Below are 21,594 nucleotides of genomic sequence, written 5' to 3' on the forward strand. Positions count from 1 at the left end.
CAGTAGCTCCAGTGTCACCCCCAGTTCAGTCTCCAGTAGCTCCAGTGTCACCCCCGGTTCAGTCTCCAGTAGCTCCAGTGTCACCCCCGGTTCAGTCTCCAGTAGCTCCAGTGTCACCCCCGGTTCAGTCTCCAGTAGCTCCAGTGTCACCCCCGGTTCAGTCCCCAGTAGCTCCAGTGTCGCCTGTAGCGCAGGCCCCAGTAGCTCCAGTGTCGCCTGTAGCGCAGGCCCCAGTAGCTCCAGTGTCGCCGGTAGCGCAGGCCCCAGTAGCTCCAGTGCCGCCTGTAGCGCAGGCCCCAGTAGCTCCAGTGCCGCCTGTAGCGCAGGCCCCAGTAGCTCCAGTGCCGCCGGTAGCGCAGGCCCCAGTAGCTCCAGTGCCGCCGGTAGCGCAGGCCCCAGTAGCTCCAGTGCCGCCGGTAGCGCAGGCCCCAGTAGCTCCAGTGCCGCCTGTAGCGCAGGCCCCAGTAGCTCCAGTGCCGCCTGTAGCGCAGGCCCCAGTAGCTCCAGTGCCGCCTGTAGCGCAGGCCCCAGTAGCTCCAGTGCCGCCTGTAGCGCAGGCCCCAGTAGCTCCAGTGCCGCCTGTAGCGCAGGCCCCAGTAGCTCCAGTGCCGCCTGTAGCGCAGGCCCCAGTAGCTCCAGTGCCGCCTGTAGCGCAGGCCCCAGTAGCTCCAGTGCCGCCTGTAGCGCAGGCCCCAGTGGCTCCAGTGCCGCCTGTAGCGCAGGCCCCAGTGGCTCCAGTGCCGCCTGTAGCGCAGGCCCCAGTAGCTCCTGTAGCCCAGTCCCCGATAGCAGTACGGTCCGCTGGTCAGCTTAACATCCAGCCAGGGGTCTCAAATCCCTCTGGCTCTGCATCAGCTCCTGCTGGGAGCTCGGATGAGCTCATCCAGGACTCCGCGGCTCCCACGCCGCCATCCACCTCGTCAGCTGGAGGGTCCGAGGGGCCCGTTCAGCCTCCTGTCTCCGCTGGAGGGTCCGAGGGGCCCGTTCAGCCTCATGCCTCGTCAGCTGGAGGGTCCGAGGGGCCCGTTCAGCCTCCTGTCTCCGCTGGAGGGTCCGAGGGGCCCGTCCAGCCTCATGCCTCGTCAGCTGGAGGGTCCGAGGGGCCCGTCCAGCCTCATGCCTCGTCAGCTGGAGGGTCCGAGGGGCCCGTCCAGCCTCATGCCTCGTCAGCTGGAGGGTCCGAGGGGCCCGTTCAGCCTCCTGTCTCCGCTGGAGGGTCCGAGGGGCCCGTCCAGCCTCATGCCTCGTCAGCTGGAGGGTCCGAGGGGCCCGTTCAGCCTCATGCCTCGTCAGCTGGAGGGTCCGAGGGGCCCGTCCAGCCTCATGCCTCGTCAGCTGGAGGGTCCGAGGGGCCCGTCCAGCCTCATGCCTCGTCAGCTGGAGGGTCCGAGGGGCCCGTTCAGCCTCCTGTCTCCGCTGGAGGGTCCGAGGGGCCCGTTCAGCCTCACGCCGCATCAGCTGGAGGGCCCGAGGAGCCTGTCCAGCCGCCACCTGCGACCGCCTCGTCGTCGCCTGGTCCGGCTGCATCTGCCTGTGCTTCTGCTACGCCTGGGCCAGCCTCTGCCTGTGCTTCTGCTACGCCTGGCCCAGCCTCAGAGTCTTCGTCCTCGTCTGGCCCAGCCTCAGAGTCTTCGTCCTCGTCTGGCCCAGCCTCAGAGTCTTCGTCCTCGCCTGGCCCAGCCTCAGAGTCTTCGTCCTCGCCTGGCCCAGCCTCAGAGTCTTCGTCCTCGCCTGGCCCAGCCTCAGAGTCTTCGTCCTCGCCTGGCCCAGCCTCAGAGTCTTCGTCCTCGCCTGGCCCAGCCTCAGAGTCTTCGTCCTCGCCTGGCCCAGCCTCAGAGTCTTCAGCCTGTGCTTCGTCTGGTCCAGCCTCTGAGTCCTCAGCCTGTGCTTCGTCTGGTCCAGCCTCTGAGTCCTCAGCCTGTGCTTCGTCTGGTCCAGCCTCTGAGTCCTCAGCCTGTGCTTCGTCTGGTCCAGCCTCTGAGTCCTCAGCCTGTGCTTCGTCTGGTCCAGCCTCTGAGTCCTCAGCCTGTGCTTCGTCTGGTCCAGCCTCTGAGTCCTCAGCCTGTGCTTCGTCTGGTCCTGTGCCCGCCGGGCCATGGCCAGCACGCCTGACACTGGAGAGCCGCCGCTGCCTTCCGCGCGGCCGGCCCCCTGAACTGCTCCGTCGTCTCCTTCGCCGCCGCCGCTGCCTTCCGCGCGGCCGGCCCCCTGAACTGCTCCGTCGTCTCCTTCGCCGCCGCCGCTGCCTTCGGCGCGGTCGGCCCCCTGAACTGCTCCGTCGTCTCCTTCGCCGCCGCCGCTGCCTTCCGCACGGCCGGCCTCCGGACCAGCTCTGTCACCTGTGCCGCCCGCCTGGTCGGCCCCCCGACCGTGTGACCCGTGAACTCTTGTGCCTGTGGGCTCTGGGTCGGCCCCCTGAACTTTATTTGGACTATGGTCATGTGCTCCTGTGTTTTCTGTTGTTTGTTTTGTTTCCCGTTCTGGTCCCTCCGTCCTGGTCCCCCGCCTCCCGCCCTGGGTGGGTTGTTTTCTGTTTTTTGTTTTTGTTTCTCGGGTTTGGGCTGTCGGGAGCCAGCCCTTTAGGGGGGGGTGGTGTCACGGTCCTGGGCCATGTGGGCCCAGTATTCTTAGTTTTCATGTATTTTTGTATTTTGTTCTTTATTTAGGCCATGCTTCCTGGGTTGATCTGTTACGTTGTTCCTTATGTGTTTTCCCTTCGTGACTCTTACCCCCTGTGTGCCCCTCTGTGTATTTATGAGCCCTCGTCTCTCTTTGTGTTTTATTCTATGTTTTCCCCAGCCCGTTATGTCTGCGTTCTCCCCGTGCTCTCTCTCCTCCTGTCTGAACCTCTGTGCCTGTACCCGTCAGCGTTATGTTCACCCCGCCCTGTCTCGTTATGGTTATCTGTGTCACCTGTGTTCCCCGTGTGTTCCCACTTTCCTCGTTAACCCTCTGTGTATTTCTGTCTGCGTCTTCCTCTGTTCGGCGTCGCGTTCTCCCTCATGTTGTGTGTGTTCCTCCCTGTGTTTCTTGGCGAGCTTTGTATTTAGTTTTCCCAGTTTAGTTTTGTATTTCCTCCGTGCCAGCATTAAAGCTGTGTTCTTTAAGTTTATCCCCGTGTCTGTGAGTCTGCATCTTGGGTCCTTCTCCTGCCTGCCACACAACGAACCATGACACACATCCCATTTTCCTTTATTGTTTTTTCTCTGTACTGTAAATCTTCTGTCTAGGAAGAAATCTGAGGCTGCTGTTCTAAGAATGAGCTACCAAAGCTTTTTCTGAATAAATCAATAAAGATCCATTTATGGAAAGCTGTGATGAAGGCAGTTTTGTCTTTAATTATATTCAACAATATAACATATATTCGACCACTTTTAAGTGATTTTTCTAACTTTAATACTCTATAGTTAAGGTTATATACCTAATTTCTAGTAAGTGGCCCAGCCCCTCCTATATTTTTTGTGTATGTGGCCATCAGTGAAAAAAGTTTGGATACCCCTGGCATAGCTGTAATAGCATTTAATACTTTTTCAGCAGAAACTGGGGAGTCCAATTGCCCAGCAATATTAGTACCAATAACGGGGTTTGAAAGATTATGCAGAAATTCATTTGTTTTAGCTTTGTCCGTAGGAAATTCGGACTTATACAACAAAGAGTAAAATGTTCTAAAGGTAGAATCAATTTCCAAGAGATTTGTAGTAATAATGTTATAAGAGTTTTTAATACTTGGTATCACACGCAAGGAGGCCTGACGTGGTAACTGATGTCCCAACAAATGACTAGCCTTGTCGCCATATTCATAATATGAGCCACGACTGCGAAGTAACAAAGCACTGCTTCAGTAATTCTGGAGAAGGGTTCAGTGTATAACTTTGATCAAGGTTACTAATTGCAGCTATAAGGTCTTTAAGCCTGGCATTAATCTTTTTATTAGCATAAACACAGTAAGAAATAATTTGACCTCTCAGGTAGCATTTTTTTTTTAATCTTTATTTCTAAAATATTACTTCACGAAGGTGATTACAGGCATTAATCAACACAATTTACAAGGGAAAAACAAAGCAAAAAGAAAGAGAAAGAAAAAAGAGAAAGAAAAAAAAGAAAAGAAAAAACAGTCAGGAGTGACCAGTTAGCTAGGTTGGTGGTTTCAAGCTTTGAAAAGAAGATTCGGCTTATGGGTATTGGCATACTGTATAGGACCCACTTATCCCAACACAAATGGAACCAACCCACCTTGTCATTGACATGAGCTGTTACTTCCTCCATCCTATAAATCTCTAGCGTAATTTCCCACCATAATGACAAGGTCGGTATATCTTGCAAGGACCATTTCTTAGTTATACTTTTCTTTCTTGCAACAACTAAAGCTCTTAACAGACATGTATCATTTTTAGACCAGTTCTGTGGTATACAACCAAAAAAGATTGTCTTCATGTCCAAAGAGAATGTACAGTCAAAAATGCCTTGTAATGTACCATGAATGTCTTTCCAGTAAGTCCGTAGCACAGGACAGTCCCACATAATATGGGTGTGATGTGCTCATTGGTGTCCACAGTTTCTCCAACACACAGGAGGAGTCCCATCATAATGAGCCTTTTGACACGGAGTAATAAAGAACCTTATCAAAGACTTCCATCCAAATTCCCTCCAGCTCTTGGAGGAAGTACTCCTCCATTGCCGTTCCCACATCTGAGTCCATTCATCCCTTGAAATACACATCCCTCCCTCCTTTTCCCATAACATCTTCACATAATCAGTTGAGTGGGGAAGCTTATTTCTAAGAAAATTATACCAAAAGGAAATGAGTCTTGTATCGACATCCCCACTGTACGCCTGTCTAAACAAAGTTACCAGTTCTGCATTAGTGTTTGACATCACACCGATTGTTGTCTTTATATAATGTCTTATTTGCAGGTATCGATAAAAATCCTGTTTTTCTAGATTGTATTTCTGTTTCAGTGTGTCAAAACTAATAAAGTTCCCATCCTTAATCAAACTATCGAATGTAGATAACCCTTTAGCAGACCAACTTTTAAAACGTGAGTCCAATTTATTCGGGACAAAGTCAGAGTCATATGCATACCATTTAAATAAAGCCAAATCCTGTTCCAGTTTAAATTCTTTCACGACTTTTCTCCATATATTAAGTGTGCACGACACCCAGGGATTGCAAACCGTGTCAATACATTTTCGAATGTTCGAATTCATCAGGACAGCTTGTATTGGAGAGGGAAACATGCTCTCCTCAATAGTCTTCCAGTGTGCTTGGTAGCTTGTATCACACCAATTGACCACAGTCTTCAGCTGAGCAGCCCGAAAATAATTTTTTAGTGACGGCAACCCCCATCCTCCCGCCTTCTTATGTAGTTGTAAAGTTTTAAAACAAACCCTCGGCCGCTTCCCCCCCACCCTCATATAAACCGCGATATTATTTTATCCCATTCATTGAAACGGCTTGAATCAATAGATATTGGTAGTGTTTGGAATAAGTATAATAATCTTGGCAGAATATTCATTTTAATAGATTCAATTCGTGAGTGTAGAGAAAGAGAGGGGATCATGTTCCATCGTCTAATATCACCCACTATTCTCCTTTGTAGGGAACCAAAATTCTCCTCAAATAGTTTAGTTAAATCCTTGGGAATAACAACTCCTAAATATTTCAATGATTGTGCTTGTCAACTCATTGGATATTGAACAACCAAGTGAGCAGGAGGGCTATAGTTATAACTAGAGATGGCACGATACCACTTTTTTATGTCCGATACCGATACCGATATCATAAATTTGGATATCTGCCGATACCGATATGAATCCGATATAGTGTTTTTTAATCAACAAAACTGTTTTTTAAATATCTTGCTGCATTTTGTATAAGGTCATACTCAAGTTTAAAACAACAACTACAGTAAAGCTATTCTGTTATACCTGTATGCAAAAAAAAATATTTCATAGTTCAGCAATACTGATCAATCTAATAAACTTAAACCTACACCATCCTCCCTATTCTGGTATTTTAAAGAGTACTTAGCATAAATATTAAGCAACCTAACTAACAGGGTTCCAACTCCCAGCAACAACAAAAATAAATAAATAAAAAATAGGGAACCACCCCTCACGCTCCACCTCATGATGCTTAATCGACGTAATCAACCTTAATTTGATGCAGTGTGAAAAAAAATGCACAGAAATCAATTATTTTTCAAGAAATATTAAATAGATTCAACATCTTTCTTCAACAAAATTGCAGACTGCACAGATGGTACCTTCCCAAAGGAAAAAGTACTATAGCTTACTAGGGTATATATATTAGACTTAATAGTTACTATATACAGTAATTGACTTCTATTCATTTTACATCAAATTAAAACTTTGGGTGTCAGATAATTATTTACTAAAAGCTAGACATTTTAAATGAGAATAAGAAAGAAAAGTATGTCTTTGTGCCCCTTTTCCCTGTTAATGCCCTATCGGCCCCCCTGGCTAAACTTTGCTAGATCCGCCCCTGCACAGTTACCAGCGTCAGCTACGTAGAAAAAGATCCTCGAGTAGAAAGTAATAATAAATACATTCTAACAACAGCTTATCAAGCTTAAACATGCTGCTGTTGTTCAGCCGCTGGTTTCCTCTTTCTGGTGCAAAGTGGGCCAAAAGCAAACTAGAGACACGGACTCGCGACAGAAAAGCCGATCAGCTGATCGTTAAGCAGTTTCATGATTGAAGTAGCAGCAGGAGAGGCAGTCGCTCGTTAAGCTTAACGCAGGAATGCTTTACAAACATTCAGAGATGGACTTACACACTTGCTTTACTTCTCTCGGGCATAACTTTGTCGGAGATGAAATGCCGGGTTGCTAGCGAAGCTCCACATGCTATCCAGACCACCAACAGGTCCCGCATGCCACAGCCGCTCTATCACGTGATGCATACTGCTCCGACGTGCTAACGTTCTGAGGTGAGTTACGGCGTGTTGCAAGTTTTGTGAGGTGCTTTCGTGATATTTAATGGATCGGATTACATTTTTTATTTTTCTCCGATATCCGATCCAGTAATTTAGGTCAGTATCGGACCGATACCGATACGTAATATCGGATCGGTCCATCTCTAGTTATAACTGAGAATTTGAGTTTTAGACATTAATTTTATAGCCAGAGAGTTTCCCAAATTTTTGGCGTAGATTCATCAACGAAGGCAGGGAGTTAGTAGGCTGATCTAGGTATATCAATATGTCATCCGCATAGCAAGCAAGCTTGTGTTCCTGTCCCGCAATGGTAATCCCCTTAATATCTTTATTTTGTCTAATTGATTGTGCCAAAGGTTCTAAATACAAAGCAAACAGAAGCGGGGACCAAGCACAGCCTTGTTTATTTCCTCTCTGCAGAACAAAGCTATTTGAGAGACAACCATTAACTTTAATTCTTGCGGTGGGGTTAGTATATAATGCCCTCACCGTATCAACAATTCCCTTATGTAAGCCGAATTTATCCAAGACTTTGTATAGAAAGTCCCAATTTATGGAGTCGAAGGCTTTTTCTGCATCAATACTCATAAGCATGGTTGTACTCTTAGATGTCTGTATCTGATGTATTACATGAAGAGTTCTACGTATATTATCCTGGGTCTGTCGTCAGTAGAATTTAAGAGTCTCCCATAGCAAAGACTCTGAAACTGAAGCGTTTTGATTGAAGGACAAGAACTCCTCGACAGAAGTTGAAATAAATTCACAACATTCTTTAACTGCCAGAAGGAGAGAGTTAAATCTCCAAAGTGGTGGGCTACATTGATAGGTAGAGAGTTAAATATCCAATAGCAGAGGTGAATGATCGGTTATTACAATACCAGAATAGTCGGAAGAATTAACACACAAATTAAAAGCTCTGTCGAACAGTAATCAATCCTGAGATAAGTATGGTGGACGTGGGAGAAAATATTTTTGACTGAAGGGTTGCAAAATCTACATGGATCAATAAGATCATTCTGTCATGATCCTGGGCCATGTTGGCCCAGCAGTCTTAGTATTCATGCCTTTTTGTATTTTGTTCCTTGTTTGATTTCCCCTTGTGACTTTTATCCCGTGTGCCCCTCTATGTATCTGTGAGCCCTCGTCTCACCTCGTGTTTCATTCCATGTTTCCCCAGCCCACTATGCCCGTGCTCTCTCTCTCCTCCTGTCTGCACCTCTGTGTACTTCCTGTTTTACTTTGACAGTCTCTCGTCAGTATGCGTCATGTTGTGTTCACTCCTGCCCTGTCCCATTACGATTATCTTTGTCAGCTGTGTTCCCTGTGTGCTCCCACTTCCCTCGTTAACCCTCTGTGTATTTATGTGCATGTTTCCCTCAGTTCAGTGTCACGTCGTCAATGTCTCCTCCCCGAACCTGTGTGTCTTTCTGTGTTCCCTCGGTCTTCTGTTAGTATTCCCAGTTTAGTTCTGTTTCGTTTTAAGGCCTGCAATAAAGCAGTGATTTTGAGTTCAGTTCCTGTCTCCGTGAGTTTTGTGTTTGGGTCCTCATCTGCCTCCACACAGCCAGTTCATGACACATTCTGTTTCATAAAATCTTAGAATGTTTTAGACACAGATGATGGAGTCAAATTACGAGGACTAGATCAATCCAAGATTGGATCAAAAACACAATACAGATTACCACCAAGGATCAGCAAATGAGTTTTCAAAAAGGGGATGTTACTCAGCAATCTATTAGCGAATTCAGCATCATCAAAATTCAGGTCATATACATTTACCAACAAAACCTTTTTCTGCATTAGGGTACCAACAACAATGATGTATCTACAATTCCTATCAACGATAACATTGGTCAAAAAGAATTGAACTTTCTTATTAATGAGAATGGTCACTCCTCTAGCTTTTGAATTAAAATTTGAGTGGAAGACCTGACCCACCCAAGGGCAATATAACCGATAGTGATATTTAATGCGAAGATGAAGCTCCTGTACAAATGCTATATCAGAATTTAGGTGTTTCAATTGAGTGAAAACCTTAGATCACTTAACAGGATTACCCATACCTCTGATATTCCAACTAACGAATCTAAGAGGCATGCTTGACCCAGCAATGCTGGGGTCTATATTACCATTAACCATTCATAAAGAAGAAGACAAAAACAACAACAACAAGAAACAAGTTCAAGTAACACTGAACACAAATACACCCCAAGTCTCTACAGAACAGAACAAAGGAGACAGCAGTGTACCCCAAAGTAGCAAAAATGATTCACCAAAGTGACTGGACTAACTGGAGCCTGAATAAAAATAAAAGCAAGAGAGGAAAAAAAACCTCTCGCCAACTTCCCTACTGTATAATAGTGTGCGCGTAACAAAAAACACGTTAATAAACAAACAAACAAACAAAAAATCTTACAGTACAAAATATTGTTTCCTCAGAAGGTGAACATTTCAACAAAACACCAAAAATTAAATTAAATTAAATAAAAAAAAAAACTAAACAAAAACAACCAAAAAAAACCCCCAGTCCTGTGCAAATCAATGCAGTAAACTTAGAGAACATTGTACTGGACCGATCTGAAGTTTGAGAGTATATTATATAATTCAGTCTCATTATATGATAATGAAAATGAAAGGAACCAGCACAATAACTAATGCAACACCTTAAGAAAACAAAGCACAGGTGGCGTTAAACCTAATGAGAGCGTAAACCCTTAGCAGCATTACAGCACCAAACTGAGGGGCTATTGAGGCTCAACTAGAGATCAAAGTTTTGACATAATCATTGCCTTCCTCCACAGCCTTATATGTGATGCAAAGTCGCGCTGGATGAAACAGGCCATACCAAGAGCACACCTTATAATTTTTGTTTTGTGATCTGTTGTTAAAAGTTTTGCAAGATCTTGCAAAAGTCCGTCTTAATTTTTTTCTCCCATGTCCCCTGCGGGGCTCCGTAGTTACCTACCACCCTAACTGTCTTGTTTTAGGAATGAAACTCCAGCTCCACCCTGGAACTCAATGTTCCAGAAGTTCTTTTGTTTTTGCGCTGCTTGTTTCAAAAAGTCCATCAAAGTCAGTTTACAAGAAAGTTTAACGTAATGACATTTGTAACCCAGGTGGACACAGTGAATGAGAATGAGTGTTTAAGTGTTTAGTCACAACAATTTCAATTTATACATATTTATCACTTATAAATATAAAACCAAAATCTAAAAATATATTGTAAATATTTATGAAGACAGTATGATTTCAATCGTATTTGTGAAAAAATTTTTTATGTTAAGCATTCTGTGATGGAAATGCATTTTATTTTATCTATTGTTCACATGTTTTAGTAATATCCCTTTTGTGTCACTTAATTGTATATATGTGGGATAGGTGGTGGGGCCTTTCAGGAAAGGGGAAAAAGGCTAGAAGCAATCTTTAGGTGAAACTGTAAGAGGAGATAAAGGTTGTAAACTTTCTCTACCTCTGGGGGGATTCACGGATGAGCTGTGGAATACCTTTTGTTCTGACCTGTATTAATTTTATAGAAGTCCTGTGCTATTCATCTTTAGAGGCTATGAACCAGCACCCTGCTCAAGGCCCTCTCTTTCATTTTGGTTTTAATGCCATTACTGATCTACCTTAAATAATAGCTTGCACAGTGAAGCAATCAGGCAGCCTTCACACCTCCAACAGCCCCAACAATAGAGACACTTTGGACACTCATTCCCCCACCTCTCCCCCCTCCATAGAGCCATCACCACCTTCAAACACTTCACCTACAACACCCCCCTCCTCACCCCACACAAAAGAGGATTTCACACCACCTCCTCCCACCATAACTCTTCATATTCATGAAGAAGGTGTGAGGAAGCAGTTTAAGAGTCTGAATGCTCGAAAAGCTCCCGGCCCAGAGGGTGTGTCTCCTGCCACCCTTAGACACTGTGCAAACAAGCTGGCCCCAGTGTTTTCTGGCATTTTCAACTCCTCACTGCAGGCATGTCATGTGCCTGCCTGCTTCAAGTCCTCTACCATAATCCCTGTCCCCAAGAAACCTAGGATCACTGGACTAAATGACTACAGACCCGTGGCTCTGACATCTGTGGTCATGAAGTCTTTTGAGCGCCTGGTTCTCTCCTATCTCAAGACCCTTACGGCCCCCCTCCTGGACCCCCTGCAGTTTGCATACAGAGCCAACAGGTCTGTAGATGACGCCATCAACATGGCCCTACACTTCATCCTGCAGCATCTCGACTCCCCAGGAACCTACGCCAGGATCCTGTTTGTGGACTTCAGCTCTGCCTTCAATACCATCCTTCCAGACCATCTCCGAGGCAAGCTTTCCCAGATGAATGTGCCTGATCCCATCTGCCGGTGGATCACTGACTTCCTGACGGACAGGAAGCAGCATGTGAGGCTGGGAAAGAATGTCTCGGACTCCCGGACCATCAGCACCGACTCCCCTCAGGGCTGTGTTCTTTCTCCTCTGCTCTTCTCCCTGTATACTAACTGCTGCACCTCCACCCACCAGTCTGTCAAGCTAATCAAGTTTGCAGATGACACCACCGTTATTGGACTCATCTCGGACGGGGATGAGTCTGCCTACAGGAGGGAGGTTGAACGTCTGGTGTCCTGGTGCAGCCACAACAACCTGGTGCTGAATGCCCAGAAGACAGTGGAGATTATTGTGGACTTCAGGAAGCACACAGCTCCACTCCCCCCCATCATCCTGACTGACACCCCCATCACCTCTGTGGACTCATTCCGCTTCCTGGGTACCACCATCACCCAGGACCTGAAGTGGGAGCCCACCATCACCTCCGTCATTAAGAAAGCCCAGCAGAGGATGTACTTCCTGAGGCAGCTGAAGAAATTCAACCTGCCAACACGGACGATGATGCAATTCTACACTGCAATCATCGAGTCCATCCTCACCTCCTCCACCGTGTGTGGTATGCTGGTGCCACTATCAGGGACAAACAGAGACTGCAACGTGTTGTGCGCTCTGCTGAGAAGGTGATTGGCTGCAGACTCCCATCTCTGCAGGACCTGTACACCTCCAGGACACTGGGGCGTGTAGCTCGGATCTCAGCTGACCCTTCTCACCCTGGACACAGTCTGTTTGACCTGCTCCCCTCAGGCAGGAGGCTCCGGTCCATTCGCACCAGAACCTCTCGCCATAAGAACAGTTTCTTCCCCTCTGCTGTTGAACACATGAACAATAACCGTATAACTGTTCCCACCACTAACACATGACCCTACGCTGTGTTCACTGCATCATTCCATGTTTGGCACTGATCACTACCTGCACTCATGTATATATCATGTATATATCTATCTACTTAGCACTTTTAATTCTTATTCTCATTTTTATTTTCATGTCTATTTAAGCTTAATTTATAACAGTATGTTTGCACCGAAGCACCGCAGCAATTTCCTAATGTTGTAAACCCGCTCAACATTTGGCAATAAAACCCTTTCTGATTCTGAAGTGAAGACAGGAAGTAAATCTCTTAAATCACTTCTGAAAATCCACCACTTCACCCTGACTTTACCTTGTAACATGTTAGTTTTTAGTTTATTTTTATTAGTTTATTCTATGTTGTTTTATTTTTTTCTGTTATCTTTCATTCTATTGTTTTTAATTTATTTACAGCACTTTGGTCCTGTGCTGGCTATTTTAAAGTGCTTTATAAATAAAGTTTGATTGGTTTGGAAGAAAGCCTAACAACAACCAGAGCCTCAGTGAGCTCACCTGTGGTGATGGACGAGTTGTCCCTATCGTCCCAAGACTCTGCTTTCTCTATCCAAGACGTGTCAGTGGAAGGAGTATGTCCTTAAAGTATTCCTTTTGCTGCTCAATAATGTCCTCAATCCAAGTCATTAGCACTCCAGCTGCTACAGCTACAGTGGCAGATAAATGATATTCCGAAACAAATTTTTATCTAAACCAATTTTTTTTTTTGTGTCCCGTTTGGATCTTTAGCCATCAGAATTGTTGTCTTAAGGCCAAGAAAGATGCCAAGCGGATTTATTTTACCAAGTGAATCATCATGGCCTTACCATATTGGTCCATTTGATTGACCTTTATTATAATTATGTATTTTATTTTATTTTCAGTTGCTACAAACGGGACAGACATGACTGGGGGATAGGACAGGGAGAAAGAATGAAAAAAAGAGAGGGAGAGAAAGAAAACCAAAGGGGAGAAGAGACGGTGAGAAGGGGAGGGGGGAAGAAAGAAAAAAAAACACAAACAAAACACCTGGATCACCTGTATGGAGAAAAAAAACAGAAGAGAAAGCAAACAGCAAAGAGCAACATAATAAAAAAACAGCACCATCACAATGAACTAGCTAGCAGTAGATAACAGTAGATATTAAATAATAAACGATATTGTGCAGCACGCAAGATAGACAGCGCACAATGTGCTTTGAGGCAGCAGCCAAGAAAGGTGTAGTCCGCGTCTGTGAACACCCGTGTGCACACCTGTGTGGATAAGCATGCTTGTATTCCAAAGGTTTCTCCATGTAACGATCTGCTAGGGAGTGTGGGGAGCCATAGCCCCGTCCACCAGGGTATGAAGCAGGTATGGAGGAGATCCAGGCCCCAGATATCCAGAGGCCCCAGAGTACAAGGACCCGAGGAGGATCACCAAAGGGGGGGAACCTTGCCACCCTCCTGGGAAGAGCTGAGTAGAGCCCCAAAGGAGAGGTCACCCCGCAGCTACGGAGCAGAGGCCAGAGGGGGTTGCAGTGGCGTGCCCGTGGGCTCTGCCGGCAGCCAGCTGTGCCAGAGAGGACCGAGCTTCAGGTCCAGAGGCCAGAGGCCTGAGGGCATCCCACCCCCCGGAAGGAGCCCAGCCGGGCCACAGGCGCCCGGCCCCACCAATCAGCCACCAGGAGTGAGCTGGTACATACATGAGCGCCCAGCCCCAGACGACAAGGACCACCAACACACCAACGTCTGAGGGCATCAGCCACCGGCAGGGAGTGTGGTGAGGGGAGATAGGCCTCCGTACTTTAGAGGGCCTGAGATGTACCCAGAGAGGTTGAGTCTAAGACCCAACCTGACATATAGACACAGACGAACAGGCACACGCGGACACAGACATGCATTCCCACCTCATATGCACCACCAAATACTCGGCACTCACCCAACGTGCAGACAGACACAAATAGACACTGCACAGACAGTCGCACTCCCCAAACATACTCTATATCCCAGGTCCCGGTATCCCCGCCCTCAGAGGGGCAAGCCGCAGCTATACCCAGGACATGTAACCCTTCTCTCTGGGGTGGAGGCAAGCGGACCACCTCCTTATCTGCAGTAGCGGGGAGGCCCCGCATCCCAGACCCCAGTCTGACGGCCAGCACCTCCTCCCAGCCACCCAGCCCTGACGGCTAACAGAACCGGGGTGAGTGAAGACCTCAAACCTCTCTACGCCAATCTAAACCAATTTTTATATACATGCCAGTGTGGAATAATAGACTTCTTATGCTTCCTAAGTCACCTTAATTAATAACAAATTTAACACATATTTAAATTTAAGACCAATCTGTAGAAATGATAAAATGTGAAGACATGTTGTAGAAGCCAGAACATATTTCATGTCTATGTGTTCTATTTCTTTTTCACTTCTGTGAGCCCCATTTCAAAGTGTGACAAAAAGGGGCATCAACAACAAACAAGTTAGGTAAAAGGATTTAATGAAGGGTTTATTTGTCAGGGAAAGAGAGCCAGAACGCTTCCTAGGTTTGGTAAAATACAGTGACTTCTACACAGGGTAGACTTTAAAAAGCTTTAAGGGAAAAGAACATGGCCTAGTAGCAAATGTTTTAATGTTGACTTAAAGCTTTTTAATTTTACATTTTTGGAGGGTTACATTTTAGACATTGCAAAGAAAAAATATTTAAAAATGAAAATGTGGATAAGAATGAGACTGTCAAGGCTCAGGAGGGACTCGTAGGCAGACTGAGATCGAAAGTTCACAGTTTATTAATACACGAAACAGGTAGCTTGTGGGGGTCTCCGGGGAACACAGGCACGGTGAGGGAAACACAGGCAGGCTATTTACAGCAATCCTCCTCCAACGCTTGGGATTAGCTCTTTCACACAGGTCTTACTCTCACAGTAGTGGCGGCCCTTAAGCTGGCAGGTAGGGTCTGATACAGGGAGAAGAGAGCAGGTTAAATCACGGCATGAAGGAAACTCAGAGAGAAGCATGAGCCTTAGTGAAGACACTGACAAGTGTTACACAATAATCCAGCGACAAGGCATTCCCAGTGGGAGCCTTAAGTAGTGAGAGCGTTGATTAGTTGATCGTTCGCAGGTGCAGGAGCCAGAGGCTCTGACTCCGCCCCGGTAGAGCCCTCTCCCCGAGAGGGGAGCGAGAGGGACAAAAAATATACAAAAACACTTGTAGCCATACTAGAGCTGGGCGATAGAACGATAACGATATGTATCGCGTTATAACTTTTTCTCGATAGAAAAATTAAACTATCGCGATAGACCTCGCCGCTCTTGTCCTCTTTAAAAAAAAAAAGAAAAAAAAAAAGAACAGCCAATCCAAATTAAGTAGCGCAGAACCGAACCAATCACAGCCGCAGCGTCACGTCACGAGACTTGTTACGTACAGCACAAGTGCCAAGCCGCACATGTGTATTTGTTTGGGAAGCAGCCAGCCACCGCACCGCCCGGGTAATGGAGGAAATGAGTGTGCCGACTAGAAAAATCAACCGAGCGTGACCGAAGGTTACCGAAGAGAAAACAGATGATGGTTCCAATGCCGGAGAGATTGTCGAACGGAAGAGCCATAGAAGTTCCGTAGTGTGAAGGTATTTCGGCTATTTCAAGTCTGACAAAAAACAGAGTAGCGTGCACTGTAAATTGTGCCGATAGCAAGTCTGGAAATACAATAAACTGGTGCATGCGCTACGTCCACACGTACCCGGGTATTTTTGAAAACGCAGATTTTTCTATGTGTTTGCACCTTTCGTCCACACGTAAATGGCGTTTTTGGTCACTGAAAACGAAGATTTTCAAAAACTCCGGCCAGGGTGGATATTTTTGAAAACTCCATTTTTGCATTTACGTGTGGACTAGAAAAACGGAGAAAACGCAGCGCCAAAGGTTTGCGCATTTTTTGACGTCACACTGTGCGCCACGTTATTGTTTCAGTGAAATGAATTTCTACAATACTGTTAATTCTACTCTCTGCAGTGTTTAAATGCTTACATATACACACAGTTACTGTCCCTCCACACATACGACTCTGTTCTGCTTCTATGCCCCATCTTTGTTTACTTTTTCCCACCGAGCCTTGTAGACTTCTGATTGGCCAACATTTCTGCACGGTTAGGATTCTAGCTCCACCTGCTGCTTTGGCATGTTCATAGCGGCGTTCTCCCTTTATGTGTGGACGGGATTATTTTTTAAAATGAAAACGGAAAATCTCCGTTTTCAAAAACACCCGTGTACGTGTGGACGTAGCCTCAGTCTCTGACTGGAAGCGCTAATTCGTCATTCGGCTTTTGTCAGACTAAAGTAACTGTTAAAACTGTTTGAAAAGCTAAGCTATACAACAAGGAGAGATTGAGAATTTCCTTTTAGTTCTCAGTTTATTTGATATTGACAAAAAGTTAGTCAGTTTTGTCTGACATGAGCGAGACAGATAAATATAAAGGCATGGTGTAATAAAAAAATCTTTTTCAATCCAAACTTTATAGTTCCATTTTCATGATTAATAATGAATATCCAATAATAATATTATTTTTTGTAAATGCCACCTGTGACTTGCAGTGATGGTCACCTTCAATAACACTTTTATTAAGCGAAAACTTCTCAGTTTTGATCAGTGAATAAAAAGAATAAGTTTATACCTCTTCATATGTTGTGCTCTCATCAAGATGTGCTGTTCTTTGACCCATCCCTGCCTGTGTGTGGATATATTTTTCATGTTCTTTGGGGGTCTTCTCCATTTGTTTTGGGAGCAAATAAAATACCACTTCAAGAGGTTTAGGCTTCTTAGCAGGCACCAGAGATGTAGCAGGGAACCGCCTTTTGCCCTTTCCTCTTGCAAAAATACCAGGAAAAGACCTGTCACAAAGATTTTAACAAAATTATTTAAAAGCGACTATTATGAATAGTTTTTTTTAGTTTGTTTATACAAATTCAACACAGCACTAACACTGCAGTATACACAGGGTTGGAATTACGGGGGAGCTAGACAGAGTTCGGCTCCTCTTAAAGAGAGATGGGCTCCCCTGACAGCCCTCAACTGACACACTATAGAGGAGCTCTATAAATAGCCTACTTTTAACCCTTTAAGACCTACCATAGAACCAAGTCCGCCAGTGCTTATATTATATTTTTACATGCTGTGGAGCCATTTTTGGGAGCATTTCAAGTTGCTATACATCAATACAACCATTATAGCCCAAATTTTAATAATATGTCTGCATTAAGTGCATAGTAATTACATAAATTGCAAAAAAGTGCAATAAACTACAAAAAAGTTGAAAATTGTTTTTGTTTTTTTAACATATATTTCTAGTTAGAGAAATTTAACCCTTGTATTATGTTGAAAAAAAATCACATTGATTATGTTGCGGGTCATTTTGACCCGTGCTGTGTAAATCCACTCAGAATTGTCAAAAAAGTACAATAAAACAATAGCAACTTTATTTTCCATTAGAAAAACATTTAGAACACAGACATACAATACAGTTTGAATTACCATAACTCTTTTTAAGAACAATTTAGTAAAAGTTTTTCCTTCTTTACAAACACATTTCTTTTGAACTTGCTCGATTTTCTCAGTTTTTCAGTGTTCAACATTTTCAATTTTGTCCACATGATGGACAGAATGTGACTGTGTGCTTTCTGCAGATGTACCTTTTGCATTTCTCACAAACAGTGCTTGTTTTAATGTCTTCTCGTGAGGGACAGACCTGGCATCTTTTTCGTTTCTTTACACCTGTATCCACTGGATCCACTGCAGATTGGTTGGATGGTGCACACTTGACCTTTTCAATGACAGCTGCTGCTGCTGGGGATCGAGCTGGTCTGACTCGCATCTGGATCTTGGGAGTGACAAGACTTTTTCCCAGTTCTTCCAGGAAAAGGCGACGTCGGTACAATTTACCCGCATTCCAATGTTGGTTGATTTCAGTCCACAGGACATAGGCATTGTAAGCAGACACATCCAAAATGTTGTAGAAAATTACCAAGGGCCAACGAGCTGTCTTGCGCTGGCAGCTGTATGTCGCTGTGACTTTGTCAAGATTGTCCACTCCTCCTTTGGTGGAGTTGTAGTCTAGGATCATTTGTGGTTTTTTGTCTTCTCTTGTGCTCAGAGATGCATCTGTGTGCATTGTGCTCATGACAAGAACATTCTTGTTTTTCTTTGGGCAATATAAAACAACTGTTGCTTTCTCAGTGAAAACAAATATTGAGGAATGCAGAGATCTTCCCTGCATCTTCAAAATTTCACTGGGAAGTTCTGGCTTATTTCTTCTGATTGTTCCCAACATAGTCAGCTTTCTCTTCTGAAGTTCCTCTCCAAGCCAGTAGGATGTAAAGAAATTGTCACAGGTGATGTTATGCCCTTGCAGCCCTTCACTCATCTGCAGCACCACACGCATCCCCTGATTCTTCTCAGATGCTCCTCCAGGTAGCTTTCCAGTGTACACTTGCATATTCCATGCATAGCTAGATTTTGCATCACAGGCTGCCCATATTTTGATGCCATACTTGGCCGGCTTGTTGGGCATATACTGTTGGAAAGGACAGCGCCCCCTGAATGGGACAAGGCGCTCATCAACAGTAACGTGGGGACCAGGGTTGTACAACAAAGGTAGAATTTCCACCCATTTATCCCATACATCTCTGATTGCAGCAAGTTTGTCTCTTTCACGTCGACCAGCTCTGGTTTCACGGTTGTCAAATCTGATCACACGAGATATCTTGAGAAATGTCTCCAAAGACATTGTTGCTCGAAAGATTGGCCTTCCATTCTCTTCATTCCATAGACTTGCAGTTGCTTCTCCCTTGGACCTGTATACTCCAGCTAATATCAGAATTCCAATATAAGCATGCAAGTCAGTCTGATCCAGTGGCTTCCATTTCTCTTGAAATACACGCCTCCCTTCCAGGTTAGTCATGTCCAGTATAATCCTCTCTATTGGAGGGGTTATGAAGAGTTGAAATGCTGATTGAATATCATCAACTCGTGTGATGGCAAATCTTGTAGGACCAGGAGTCATTTTGATGATATTAGAAGATGACAGCCTGCCTTGACTTCGGTGTGGTGATAATGACCATTTTATATTACCATCTTTAGATGTCCATGTCTCCTCTGTGGATGATGATTGCTGCATTCCTTGGTTTTCATTTGATGTAGAGATGGCGGCACACTCTCCTCCTCGTCTGAAAATTGTCAGTCTGGATCATCAATAACATTGTCCTCAGTCTCTGAAACATCTTCTTCTTCATCACTATCCCAGTTGAAAAGCAGTGATAAAGCTTCTTCAGTCGTCAACCTTCTGGAGCTCATTTTTGGTGTGTTGAAATGACATGAGAACAGTGAAAAGAATAGGGGAGAGAACGTTTCTTGCATGCACACCTGGGTCTGAATGTATATTCAGAAGCAGTCAAAACAAAGTACATCAAAGAGAAATGTTTATTTTGGATCTGAACAACTTTTTACTTACATAAAAGTGTGCGGGTCAAAATGACCCGCAACATCATCTTTGTATACAAACACTGCAGAGACATTCCAGGACACATCAAAGTGTCCATATTTTACACACCAGTTCATGACCCCAGATAAGGAAAAGTCATAAGCTTTCATGAAGAAAAAGAAAGGATGACCAGTACTTTGGTCAACACAAAAACTGGAATGGGTCAAATTGACCCTTAACATAATAAGAAGGTTAAGAGGTTTATCCCTCAAATCTGTAAATTCCAAAAAGTTGCACAAAATAGTTTCCCACCACAGGAAATTTATTTTGAGTGTCTTCATAGTTTTATTTTTGAAATACACAATTTTTATATACTGCAGGAAAAATGAAAATAAATATTATAATGCAAATTAAACAGCATGTGCATCAAAATAAACTATTTCCAGCAGTGCAATTTGAGTTCTAAGCATCCCAGAAACTATTCAGAAAGTCATAAAGTCAAAGATAACTTTTAAAAACACCAGTTTAGGCTGGTGAGGCCATCAAGGTAAAAAAAAAAAAAACAACTACATTTCCGCGAAAATGACGCCACTTCCGGTTTTGGGCAGGTAATGGCGGACATGTGATAGTTCGCGCTGACGTCTATTCCAACGTAGGAAGTGTTACGAACAGCTGATCAGATCGGCAAAGCGTGTTTTTGGAATATTATGTTTTTGTTGCTGCAAGTGGTTTTTATGCAATTTTTGCAAAGCTATATGTGGAAGGAAACCATGACCTTGGACAAGCAGATGACATAAGATGTAAGTACAACTCCTCCAGTTTCATATGCAAAAAAAATTATTGCGCTAGCTTACGTGGTTGCAGTGCTACCGGGATTTAAAAATAGTTACGCAAAACAGCGTGCCCGCTCTGACCGGCTTTAAAGGGTTAATTTAGTTTACATTGTGTTTTATCTACACTCCTTATGTGTTTAGATTTTAAAAGACATTTAAAATTTTCTGTGTTAAGTTACATTTCACATATTAAATTTTTGTAATACTTATGAAAATAACTCGCTTAATTTATTCTGTCACCATAAATGCCTGGTGGCATTGTTTTGATTGATGTAGGATTGACTGAGATTTCTAATCAAGCACGTTTGAAACATAATAGCCTCTACTTGGAATTAGATTGGCCAGAGTTATCCTCAAGTTTTGGACATCATGTCTAAGCCTAAACTGGAGCATTTTGATTCAATAAACTGTAAAAAGGTGAGCTGTGAAGACCAAGGACAAGTGCGGTTCACAGGTTTTTTATCTAAGGAATCCCAGAAGATTGCATGGTGTCATTGCCCAACAGTTATTCCCAGGACATATGGACTCAACCTCAACAATCCCTCACACTGAGCAGCATGAAGCGATAGTGCAAAGGAAAAACTCCCCTTTAACAAGAAGAAACCTCAAGCAGAACCAGAACCCGGTTCAGTACCAGCAGCCATCTGGGTTTGGAGGAGAGAGACAGAGGCACAGAACTACCAAAAGTAGTATTGCTATGTTGGAAGTCCCCTTCTGCCCCATCCTGGGAAATCTGGATCAGAGACGTTCTGCATTTTAGCAAACTCAAAAAGATTAAATTCACCCTGCGCGGGTCTACGACCAAATTTTTTAAGACCTGGCAACCCTTTTTTGACCATGTTCAGACTTTGCGGTCTCGCAATGCTCCCAATTAGCCAGCTCAGACTCTATCATATTTTATTTTTTCTTATCTTATGTTCAAGTAAGAGGCCTAAGTTTAAGTATATGGATTCTATTGTGCCTGCGTCCTATGATGGTATTTATTTAACTACTTTATACATATTTCTTTTCTCTAACAGAATTGATTTATCCCTATAACTAAGCTGACCACTTATCATGTGTGGGGTTTTTGTTTTTTTTTGTTTTTTTTGTTTGTGTGTTTTGGTTTTTATGTGTCTGTGTGGAGGTGGGGGTT

The sequence above is a fragment of the Copadichromis virginalis genome, linkage group LG3, assembly GCF_057382275.1.
Source record: "Copadichromis virginalis isolate Kocher_CV1m ecotype Utaka linkage group LG3, C_Virginalis_male_GT1.1, whole genome shotgun sequence".
NCBI classification, from domain to species: Eukaryota; Metazoa; Chordata; class Actinopteri; order Cichliformes; family Cichlidae; genus Copadichromis; species Copadichromis virginalis.